This window comes from Perna viridis, chromosome 1 (assembly GCF_037379345.1).
Source record: "Perna viridis isolate PV_CMFRI_1.1 ecotype Kerala chromosome 1, ASM3737934v1, whole genome shotgun sequence".
Taxonomy (NCBI): Eukaryota; Metazoa; Mollusca; class Bivalvia; order Mytilida; family Mytilidae; genus Perna; species Perna viridis.
Window position 1 is genome coordinate 29198192 of NC_142445.1, and position 13039 is coordinate 29211230.

Sequence of the window (13039 nt, forward strand, 5' to 3'; positions counted from 1 at the left end):
GTCGCTTTGACATATTCACCACATTCATTCTCGTTATAATCTCTCTAAAAGACATAACGATAAATATTTTACCTTATCTTTTGTTTTTCCTCTTTTGAATGATTAAGTTGTAATGATGTTTTACTGTGATGTAAGTGGAATATTTATACTAATACATTACATGTTCAACAGTTAATGCAAAACAGTCCATCAAAACTTACGCGAAAAAAGTTAAAATTGGCCAACCGCAAAATAAATAAATGATGCAAGATAGTCATGTGATTTGCTTGTAATACAATTCAATAGGTTAAAAATGTTACTTCCTTATCTTATGAATTGAATAAAAAAAATTGTCTTACGTGTACAATTTATCGGTTTTTAATCTGATGCCTTTTTCTTTATTGTGAGGGTATTTCGGAAATACTTTTCAAATGTAATAGAATTGCAATAAAGTGAACCATCATTGTGCTGAAAAATCACGAAAGATCACCTTTTAATATGTATTGAATAAAATAGATCTTTTTGTGATCAAGCATACCACATGAATGTAGAAAATACCCGTATGCTTTTAATATTTTAATGGGAGTAACCTGTCATCGGCAGACTAATTAGTTTATACCATCGATACCTACATTATATCAGTAATGACATCAACCCAGTATAGTAATATACAATATATTATATAATATTTTCATATATCTTATTGGTACTTAAAATAGTTTCTATTCTGTGAATGTTTCTCTTATTTGCTGGAGACTTTTCTTTTTTTTTAGATGTTTTTGTTTTGTTTTGATTTTTTCTGATTTTGTATTGTTTTTGGTTTTGTTTTTGTTTTGTATTTTTGTTCTGTTTTGTTTTGTTTTCTTCTGTTTTGTTTTTATCTGTTTTCTTTTCAGTTTGTTTTGTTTTTGTTTTTTTTGGGTTTGTTTTGCTTGTTTTTTGTTTTGTTTTGTTTTGTTTCGTTTTCTTTTTTTTTTTTTTGGTTTTTTTATTGTTCAACTAAAGAGTTTTGTTCTATTACAAGTGGGTACAATATTGGTGCAATAAAAATGAAGATTTGATATTTATTACTTTACGGAAAAAATATTTATTCTAAGGATAAAAAAATACAATAAGGATAAAATTGATAATAGTTAATTTGTTCACCACTAATGAAGTAGATGAACACACGACAAAGCAAAAATGTTTGTTGTCATTGATTTATCTCAACCATTTTATTATTATCAATATCATTATCATTTATATTATTCCTAATTTGTAAACTTTCGAGCCACGAGATGTAGATAGGCCGATGCGTCCTGACACTCGATACGTATATTTTAAACACAGAGTAAATACTTAGATACTTAGATAACCCTTAAAGTTTGTTAAACCTGCCATGAGACATTTCCTTTCCTCATCAAATATGACAAGATGACAAACGGAAAAATACTTCCATTTATTTATTATCAATCTGTAACACAGAAAAACTTCCTACAGCATTCGCCTTTTTTTCAGCAATCATTACGTAGTATTATATTATAGCAATAAGTTTTTATATAACGTACATTACGTTTTATTTCCTCTTTTTACATGTGTGATATACGATAAATTCCAAGACCTTCCGAATATACGATACGGTCATAAGTTCCAAATTGTTGTTTGAAACATCGAAAACTTAATAGAGATTTAACTTCAGCGACGTCCTACACATGTAGATTATCTCATGCCAAAGTCCAACTGATCCAAAAATATAATTTCACTCAATCTATTTGAAAAGACTATTATTTGATCTCTGCAGCAGAGGAATTTCTTAGAAACTATTCAATAGAATGATAGTAAAATAAGGTTTTTGACAGAGTTATCTAACCTTAAATGTTAATTTTCAGCGCATTTCAATGTAAGTATAATTCAATATTTACCTACAAGATTTAGAAAATCTTTTTTCTTTGACTATGATGGTGCAAGTAGTCAAACAATACTTTTTAAATGGTGCCATACATCTCATTGTTTTGATTTTTGCCATTATTCTCATTTCTTTTATCATATGGTCAATAAAAGTCACATTGATTCCGTTAGTTATGTACAGATTAACGACGTAATTAGTAACTGCTGAAAAATTAAAACCCCAAGTTTTTCCACTTCACTTTATCCAATTTGGTTTAACCGACATGTGTTGATTAAACCAATTTTTTGACAAATGGTTTTTCTGAAGTTAATTTGCTGTGATATGCGTTTAGTCCAAATTTCAACAAAATTAAATCAATATCATACATATATCAACTGAGTGTTTACTGGTGGTATATGTGATGAATATAAAATAGGCAATCTATTTTCAAATGATTTTAATATGAAGAATATCAAAATTTAACGTTTGTAATTACTTATGTTTAAGTTTTTGTGAGAATCAGGAAAATTAAGAAAAAACCAGAAACATGCATGTCAAAAATCCACCATTCTGACAATATCATGTTTCACCTGCCTGATTCTTACAGAGACTGAGACTTAAATTAGAAAAAAATACAAATCACAATTGGATTTCGTAATATAAATGTCAAAGATATTGCATGCTTGAAATATAGTAGAGATCACATTATTTAGTATTGTCTATCTTTTTGGGAAAACAAATTTCAGGATATTCGCAGACACATTTACATCCAACCTTCCTGCAAACACAATATAACAATATTCAAATCTATCACATTGAGAATTTCTACTACATTCTTTGAAGCAATCTGCATTGTTAGAAGAATTGATAGTCGAACTGTCTTGACTGATCTGTCGACTAAAAGGGTCTGTCTATTTTTATCAACAAGAAGGGTTGACACAATGATGTTTTTCTTCCTTAATAGTGAGTGCCGGTTTGAATGTTTTGAGTTGTTGAATCATGACGTTTAGATTTTAATGGTGACACTAGATCAATTTGGTGAAGATTACCATTAGTGTTTACAAACGCACTTCTTCTTTTGTTGATATGAGCACCCATTAGTCCGCTGTCTTCCATGGTGTTGAATATTGCTTTTTCACCTACAAAAAAATCAGGTTGCCTGTCGATGGTATTACCAATCCTTCTTTCGGTTTGTCCGGTCATAGGCTTTATAACAATTTTATCGTTTATCTGTTCCCCTTTTAGTACTGAAGAAGCATAAGCACCATTTGGTTTTACAATGACATCTCTCGGTTTTAAATTTGTTATTACGCTGCTGCCTATATGAGATTTCACTCTTAATTCATTTGGCAAAGCTTGTGGTTCAAATAATACATCATTGTTTAAATTAACAGAAAGCATGGAATCTATGACTCCTTGTTCCCATTGGCGCTTAGCATCAATTTCTGATTGACCTGTTGATAAAGACCCACGTGATTTGTCGAAAGTGCTATAAACGGTGCCTGAGGATACAATTTGCCCTGTAATGGGATCAACTTCAACTGCACTGACTGAATTCAAATCTTGTTTATCATTCAGTCCAGGTGAAGATGGATACGACTGGATAGATTTGACTATAGGGCCATTTAAATCTGATCTAATTGCTGACATAACATTTGCATCGTTTGCTAATGGGTTAAATTTGATTTTAGAGTGCTTGTCAACTGTAGGAAGAGGTTTATCGATAGCTTTTTCGACGAATTGACCGACTCGTATTGTTGACTGCTCGCTAAGACAGAAACTTTTGCAAGCCGATCGACAATGAGTTCCTTGTTGACACGTTGTTTGAATACAATTGTAAATGCATAAATCTAAAGCAATTTCTTTTGCATTAGTTGAAAGTTCAACGAACGGACGATTGTCAAATGGATTATTTGGATTATCTGTTATAAAACCATCAGGAAGATTAACTATCGGTGTATTATCTACATTTTCATCTTTTATGACTTTAACATCTTCTTGTGTATATTCAACGCCTTGAACAGGACTACTTTGTTCTACGACAAGTGGTGTAATTACTTCAACCAAGCCTGCGTTATAAACGACTGGATCTACTTTTGAACTTTTAACGATTTGTCTCCCTGGTACAATATCAACAGATGGGAACACGCGCTCCGTATTTTGAGTGCCTGTAACTTTTACTAAGGGTGGGTCAGCATTTAATGTTTCTGCTCTTCTAATTCTCCCGGAATTAACTGAATCTGCATAATTGTGATTAATAGATATGACGCATTCGTTAACTAGTCTACTACAACCTTGTCGGATAACACCCTTACATGTATATCCATGTGAACAGTCAGTTATACGGTTCATTCTGCATTCACTCCGACACCTTGTGTCTTTAGATGAAACATATACTCCTGAAAAAATATTTTATTAAACATTTTTATGGATAATTATTATGTAATCTGAATAGAATGACTTTCAAAAGGTGTAAAATATTATGCAAGGTCAAAATATCATAATTTTATTGATATTATATATATATACGATAACACATGTGATATGAGTATGTGTAATTTCTGAATAACATGCACATATGCTAGTTTGTCACATATATACAAATTAAATGATTGCTTATTGCGAAAAGCTTAAGGAGGTAGTCCTAGGGTAAGGGATACAACTCTTAAAAATCATTGGAACATTTGTATTCAGCAATTCACATTAATCTCATGTAGGCATCAAAAAGCATGGATTGATTTCATTCTGATTCAAATGAAAGCTTGATAGGCTTTGGTGAGTTAATATGATTCAAACATATCATTGATTTCAATAGTTATGTCCCCTACCCTAGATCTACCTCCTTAAGTGATATAACAAAGTCACACATACCGAAACAAGTTGAAGATAAAATTCCAATTAACAGGGTTGCACTGAGAATCTTCATTTTGTCTGAAAAAGTACATATACAATGAAATAACCCGTCATTAAATTTTCTGTACAAAAAGTCCAAATTTTTGTACGTCTATTTATCTTTTGAAAGGAAAACAACAATATTTCACAAAGTAACCAATGTTAAAATGATTTTGGTCTTATTGTTATAACTTAACAAGGAAAGGATGTTACAAAATTTGAATAAATCTTCTATTCATGTAATGAAATTCGGATCTCAGAATTAAATTTAAATAAATGTAAAAAGGTACTAAATTATCCTTTTTGTCAAGACATAATTTATAATTTTCGCTTTCTTTGCAATAATCGTAATGCAATATATTCTACTTTCTATATTTCTCAATAAGGATTAAAATGCTCTTGTCAATTTTCTGTTCTACATACAAAATGTGATGATACACTACTTTTTCTTACCTTTAAGTGCTGTGTATGATTTGAGATAGTTTCTTTTCTTTGAATGATGATTCTACCTGCAAACAAGCTGTATTTATATAGATCATGAATTAATGCATCATTCTTAAACTGTGTAATTAGACATGATTTGACATTTTGAAAGAGGAAATATACATTGAGAACTTACTTCACCTGTCTTTATGACGTTAGCCGCTAGAATGGTTTCTTTGATACTTATGTTTTTATTTCTTATTTCCTTAATGTGTGTCTTTTTTTCAATGCGGGGAGTGATAGCAGATCATGTGTATTTTTTTCAAACATTCAGCCAAATCTGATTTCAATGATTTCATGTAGTGTTGATTTCGTGGTCTAAAGGTTTTTTTCAATTGATTTTGGGTATGTGTTTACACGTTGCAGTCTTCCTCCTTGGGCACAACCAAATTTAAAAGGGGGGAATCAAGTGAGCTAAAAATCTGAAAAAATATATATATACATTTAACATTTGGTCAATAGTCAGTCAATTATGTTAAAGATATAACCAGACATTTGAAAAAAAATCTGATCTTTTTTTAAGTAAGATTCAATATTTTAGATAAAATAAGTAATGTCATCGTCATAGTAAAGCTGAATTTTGGTCATGTTTTTTGTTTTGTTTTGTTTTGTTGTTATTGTTGTTGTTAATGTTTTTATGTTTTCGTCAAGTTGTTTTCATGTTATTTTTCGAATGTTTGGTTTACAATGAATAAACGTATGATAGAAACACCCGCAAAATGCTCATAAAAGGTCAAGTCCGGGAAAGACGAAAGAGCAAAGAAAAACTATGACACATGGAAGAAAACAGTTTTCATGGTTCAGATGGATATACCGCAACAATACACGAATTCATGACGACCACCATAAAACTTCTGTAGTGATGACTTCACCCTGGTAGCAACATAACCCTGTTCAAGAAGCCTTATTGTAAGACGTCTAGCACTATACAAAAAGTCTGCAGCAAACTCTGGCATAACGTATGAGTTGAGATATGAAAAATTGCGTTTTATGGGTTTATTGCATTTTGTTGTTCTTAGCAATATACAATGAATAAAATTATGATAGGCGTAAAAGGTTCCAAATTTTAACATTTTTATGCATTGATGTAGATGGTCAACAAGAGGAATAGAAACTAAAACATATTGTCTTAACAAATATAAACGGTCATTAGTTTAAGGTAGATCATAACTATAACACGGCGCATTCTTTTCTGTCATCTTGCAAATTCATGCAGATACTCAATATGAAATGTATTAAAATATTGGCTTTTTTAGTGCTCAATTATCTCAAAATCAAGTTTGGTGTTCATTCAGGGTCATCTTTGAGAAAAACAAGGAAAATTTATCTACTAGAAATATAAGGTATGATCTACCTTCAGAGTAGCAAACCGAAGCATTGCCAAATCAATCTAATTGTTCGTTCTTCAATTTGATTAGAAATTGTGGCCATAAGGCCTCTAATAGATAATCAAATTCAAACATTTGATTTTCAGTCATCTACATAATCTCGTATAAATGATCTATTTCTAACACATAATGTGAAAGAGTAATCAAGGGAACCAAGGTTATAGCGCTTATCAAAAGAATGTCATCCAGGGACAAAGACCAGACATGGAAAACAGACATACACATCAAAGAACATAAAGTAACTAAAATCATACATTCAAAGTAACAAAAGTAAATGAGCAACTCGGACTCCACTAAAAACTGGGAGCATGGACCAGGTGCACCGGTAGGGTAAGCGTCGAATCATTAATAATTAATCACTTAAGTACATATAATATTGTATAACTTTGTATATACGTGTGTCAATTTAATATGTAGTGCTAATTTACATTCACATTTGCATAACTATATCGTAAGTATTTAAATTAAATTGTTTATAGTAAAATGCATGGTCATTATTTATAGTTATGAACTACTGAATTTGTCAATGATTACTATATATTTTTGAAGATATATTTGTGTAAAAATATATTATATATTAAATAGTGATAACAAAGAGTAATTGCATGAATTATTATGTATAATGGGCCCTTTTGTTTAATACACATGTAGTTCACGGTGTATCCATCTGCAAAATCAAAACTGATTTGTTTAACGTGTCATAGTTTTCCTTTTCTCTTTCGTCTACCCTGGACTCGACCTTTTAATGAGCAACTCTGCAAACGCATGCACCCAGTTGAGTTCTTTTTACAGGAGTCCGAGTTGCTCATTCAATTGTGTTACTTTGTATGTGTTTTTTTTTTTTTTTTTTTTAGTCCAAAGGACTTTTATGTCAGGTTTGTGAGTGAATGGTCCGATTTTACACATCTACACAATCTGAAAAAAAAACAGTGTTTAATCATTATAATTCCAATCCTTAACTATCTGCAATATATATATTTTTTTTTCTTCAAGAGTGAAATTGACACCCGAAATTAACATTGCAAATGGCGGCATTCAAATGACAATGGGACATGATTGCCAATTTTAATATTGAAAGTATTTACGGACTACTGATAACTGTATTCTTTTAAAAATGTTGTTTCAAATTTACATACCGAAAATGAATGGAATAAAGTACCGTTTTACGCCTGTAAAAGGCTGGCTCTCTCTTTTGTCGAAGCGATGGTAGATATGGTGTTTACGATATGTACATTAAATTAACACTATTGTTAAAAAAAAACCTGTTATTGCTGTGGTTGTAAAAGGTAACTAACTCATCATAATGCACGAAAGAGGTATATGCTAATTAGTTTGGAATTATTACGTTTTGAACGTTGGCATATGTGCTTGTTAAAATAACTTCTCAAATTATAATTTCATGTATGATGACTTTCAAGGATATTTCCTACACAAAAAAAATATTTTTTTTTACAAATGTCATATCCATGTTCAAATAATTATTGATTTATTCATTACAATTGTGTCTTTGTAGTCATTGAAAGTTAATATTTGAATTCTATAAAAATGAGATTATATCAATTTGAAACGAAGTACGTACACAGTTTTAATTTAAGACCATTCTATATTAATTTTTTCGTTCCTTTAAAAGAAGATCATATTTATAAAGGTAAATATAGTAAATATTCATGATGTTACAAGGACCGCCCCTGTTTGGGAGAATATCGTAAGTGACATCACACGAGAAGAAACGAGAACACCCTAATCATTCTTCTAGCTGCAGTCGGCGAAGACGGTCGTGTTTCTCCATACTCTCTTTTAAACTGCCGTGAATCATTGTCGTGGTCTAGATAGCTTAAGGTGTAGGTAAGCATTTATTTTATATATTTTGTTATATTTGTGATTATTTGAAGTAACCAGGAGGTTTAGCCGGAGGTTACACTTAATTATGATTTTGCTCAGGAGGTCTAGCCAGAGACACATTTTTGTTTTCATATTTTATCTGTTTAGGAAGCTTTTGTTATGTGATGTATAGCTTCCGTACATATGTATGTAGTTTAACTTATTTTGACGTTTTATTTCTTATTTCGTTTTAACTGTGTTTTAATTTAACTTTCAATTTTATTTAGTGACGGAATTTAACTTGGCATGTATTTTGTTATTGAACGCCAATTTTTCTCGTGAGGCGAAATGTTTGAGGAAACCATTTTTGTATTGTATATTCTCGGTGAATTGTGTATTGGGTAACATTTCAACGTACATATTGATTTTTGTATTATACCTGATTTTAGTTTAGATTTAAAAAAAAATAATAATAATAATAGCATCGAGTATTTTAATTTCATATGCTTTTAGTATAACAGTATAATGTACGTTTTCCGATGTATTTTTCAGATGGAGCACCTTATTTTAAAACCAAGGCATACGTTGGTGAGGAAAAGTTTGGTCCCCATGATAATGAAGTTTAAGGCGGTTGAAGATCCCATACAGATGCAGCATTTAGAGAGATCATCCACTAGACAATTACACATTAGATGAACTTGTTGCAGAGTTCAGCAAAATTACAAATGATACTTTAAAGGACGTCTCAGTTTCTTTCTGGTAAAGACTTCAATTTACACAACGCACAGCAACTTATGCACCAAGTAATTTTGTTTGCCAATCTTGTGGGCGGACCTAAAGGAGCTGCATTGTCGTCGGATCAGGCAGTATCATTATCTAACCTTGCAACTTCAGGTATTTTTAGTTTAATTTTTATTCATTATTTGCTTCGAATAGAAATTTTAAGAGTAAATTTAAGTCTTAGTAGTTGTAAAAAAAATATTGTTTGAACATATGTAGTCATTACTGGAGCTATTATAATAATTACGTCATAGCGTTTAGACGGAGGGGCATATGTCTGTACGTTCGTTCTGATCCTTTTTCGTCACACTTTCTCTTTGTCTTGCATTAGCCAATAGACCGTCTTCATATTTGGCAGGCCTGGGTATCGTGAAATATCAACAGATTGAACGTTGTAAAACCGTTTTTCAGACCAGACCTACAATTTACTTTAAGACGCTTATTTTATTGGCATGTGAGCAGATTTTAGTAGGGGTTGTTACTATGTAAAATATTCATTCGGTATTCATTGGATGAATCTGGGAGGATGACTGAAAGTACAGTATATCCTAGACTGCCAACCTACATTTGTCATTTATATTATACACCTATAATTTTCTATTGTTTTGGTTGTTACCCCCCCTTTTTTCTTCTTTCCGAAATATGTTATAATTGGACAACTGATTTACGCTATATTTTATATTTTTGGTAATTGTAAAGTTTTCATTGGTTTATACTTTACGAAAATGAAGTTTGACTGGATTTATTTATCTTATCAGCAGGTTCCTCCACAGCTAGTGCCAGTGGGCGTCAATCTAGTCAGTCAAAGTCTTCCCCATGTAAAGGTAGAGGGGATATGGAATCTAGATTGACAAGAATGGAGCAGAATTTTGATGATATGAGTCAAAAGCTATGTTCCGAGAGGGTGGATGATGCTCTTAAAAATATAAGAGTTTTAGCAGGCAGACCCAAGTTGACTTCGCCCAGCGTGCTTTTGGCCAGTATGGAAGTTTTGGTAGAGGCTGCTTTAAAAGCTGGACATAGTGACACTGATTTCTTTAGTAAAGCCTTACAGGCGTGTAGACAGTACGAAAACATTCCAGACTTATGTAATTTGTGTTTAAAATTATTCGGTTCTAGCGAAGACAAAAAAATTTCTTCTGCAATTGCAGAATGGGTAAAAACAAATAAACACGAATCAAAATTATCTTCTGAGAAGAAAGATCAGTCTAGGTCAGTAACTATTAATACTGTACAGCAACAGCCCAATGTACCGGTTAGTTATCCGCCGTTCCAATTCCCCGCACCGTACCCTATTGGTTATCCTGGTATGGGTAATTTCCCTGGTCATTTCAGCTTTTGGGATGAACAGACCTAATTCTACTAGACCTTGATCTAGAGCGCGTAGAAATTCGAATGGTGCTTGTTTTTACTGCAAGAAAAGTGATCATTTTATAAACGAGTGTCCCAAGTTAAAGAAGGAATAGGTTTATAAGCCTTTATATGTGTTATATTTATTAATATTGAACACAATTTTCATTCTTTTCTAAAATTTTTGTTCCTTTTGTTTTCTAACCTTTTTTCCGAAAGGGTCTAATCCTTTAGTGGCGCAAGTCACGTGGAGTGGAGGTTAGGGAACTTTTTCTCTGTAATATTTTATTTTGCTTATGTTTTAGAAACATAAAGAGGGTATAAAAAGACTAAATTTCATCCAGAAATTTATGAATGGGAGCTGGACATTAGCTTTGATCCTTCAAAAGTACAGTTTAAAAATTCTGATGAAAAGTGGGTTAATTACAGAGGAGAAGTTCTTTTTCCTCCATTCAAGTTCACTACCAAAATGTAGCTGCTGGTAATCCTTTTGATTTTGAAACGTTCCCCTTTCGAGATCCGAGAGATTTTCGAGATGGAAATCTGCACAAACACTTGGAAAAGTGGGGAAAATTAAATCCTGATGATGAAGTGTTAGAGTGGCTAAAGAACGGCGTAAATGTCGAGCACTATTTCAAACATTTTCAAAGTAATTTCAAGGGAAAAGCATACAATTCCGACTCCCCTCCTTCAGAGTTTTTTTCCAACTCTCCAGTTTGTAGGGATTTTGTTGATTTTATCAAATCAACAATTTTGGAGAGGCTTCAGAATGAGTCAATGTCTTTATGGGGAAAGGTTGAGGAGTGTGAGCCTCCCTTCCATGAAACCCCGCCTTTGTCACGATGAAAGATTTCTTAACCTGTGGGTTGTTGATAAGCCTTTTGTTCTAGACACATTAAGGGAAGTTCCGCGTATGGTTTCAAAAGATTGTTAAATGAGTTCAGTTGATGATAAGTCTGGTTATGATCATGTCCTTTTAAATGCCGACTCTAGAAAGTACTTTGGTGTTCAATTTGGGAGCTGGTATTTTGTCTATAATACCATCCCTTTTGGCTTTAAAACAAGTGCTTATATTTATCAAAGAATAGGGCTTGTAGCTACTAGCTATTGCAGACAGTTGGGTGTCCCATGCCTCCAGTATATCGATGATAGGCTTATTTCTGGCTAATTTATAGGTGGGGATGCTGCAGATAGTAAATTAAAAGCTCTTAAAGCTTTGATGATTGTTTGTGAGGTCTTAGTCAGACTGGGGTATTTCATAGGGTTAAGTAAATCAATTTTTGTGCCCTGTCAGGTCATAAAATTTCTGGGAATGCTTGTTGAATCAGTTAAACAGGCATTTTTATTACCCGACTCTAAAAAGAAGTCATTCGCTCTTTTGAGAAGACATATTTTGCAGGAAAAAACGGTTTCGTTGAAAACACTCCAAAGATTCGCGAGAAAGTGCATTTCTTTTCTATTGGATGTCCCTGCTGCTAGACTATATACGCGGGAAGTGAATTTGGCTATTAGTAAAGCATTAAAATGTAGTAAGCCGGTTCCCCTGACTGATACCCTTAAACTCATTGGGAATTTCTAGATAATTGGGACGGTTTTGTTCCCTGGCGATCGGCAAAGCACCTTCAGTATTCCTTTGTAACTGACTCCTCTTTGTATCGTTGGGGGGCTTTAATTGAGAATAATTACTCGTTAGGTGATTTTTTTCGATGCAGACGATAAAAGGCCAATTCAGGTCAAAGAGGCAGAAGCTGTGCATAAAGTTCTTGCGTCCCTCACATGTCGATTAGAAAATCATTGTGTAGATGTTTTTGTTGATAACCAGGCGGTGATCTACGCTTGGAATAATGGAGGTTGTAAGAGTAGGGAGTTTAACACAGTGTTAAAGGCGATTTTTTCTATATGTCAAGAGAGAAATATCGATTTGCATATGTCTTACGTACCTTTTAGTGAAAATCCAGCAGATTTCGAATCAAGGGTTATTGACCTTGGTGAAAGTACTTTGAGTGTTGCAGTATAGTATGTTTGGACCCCACACTTTTGATCTAATGGCAGCAGATTCGAATGTGATGAAAGATCGGGATGGGAACTCTTTGCCACATTTTACACGTACATTCTCCCTAGAATCGGCTGGTGTTAATTTATTCGCTCAGGATATATCGGGTCAACTTAATTCTTATGTGTTTCCCCCTTTTTTGTCTTATTTCCGTAGTTCTTCAATTTTTTAGTGGAACAGTCGCTCCGTTGTGTTGTTTTCCCTGAATTGTCTCCCATCCCACAATGGTGGCCGCAAATGTGGTCCATAGTTCGATATTGGGTTTTGTTAGGTGATGTTGGGTTTAAATCTGTTCTTTTGAGGCCAACTAAAACTGGTTTCCAGTCCATCCCGTTAATTACAAGTTGTATGCAGCTAAAATAATTTTTTGATTATAGGTATCTTATGGCGTACCAAGGGTATGGAAACCAGCATTTTCCTGTTTTT

At 32.8% G+C, this 13039-nt stretch overlaps 1 pseudogene; it reads left to right on the forward strand.

Annotated features, from left to right (window-relative positions):
• The first annotated feature begins 10066 nt into the window (after positions 1-10066).
• On the forward strand, positions 10067-12976 carry LOC148628230 (uncharacterized; annotated as a pseudogene).
• Positions 12977-13039: the final 63 nt, after the last annotated feature.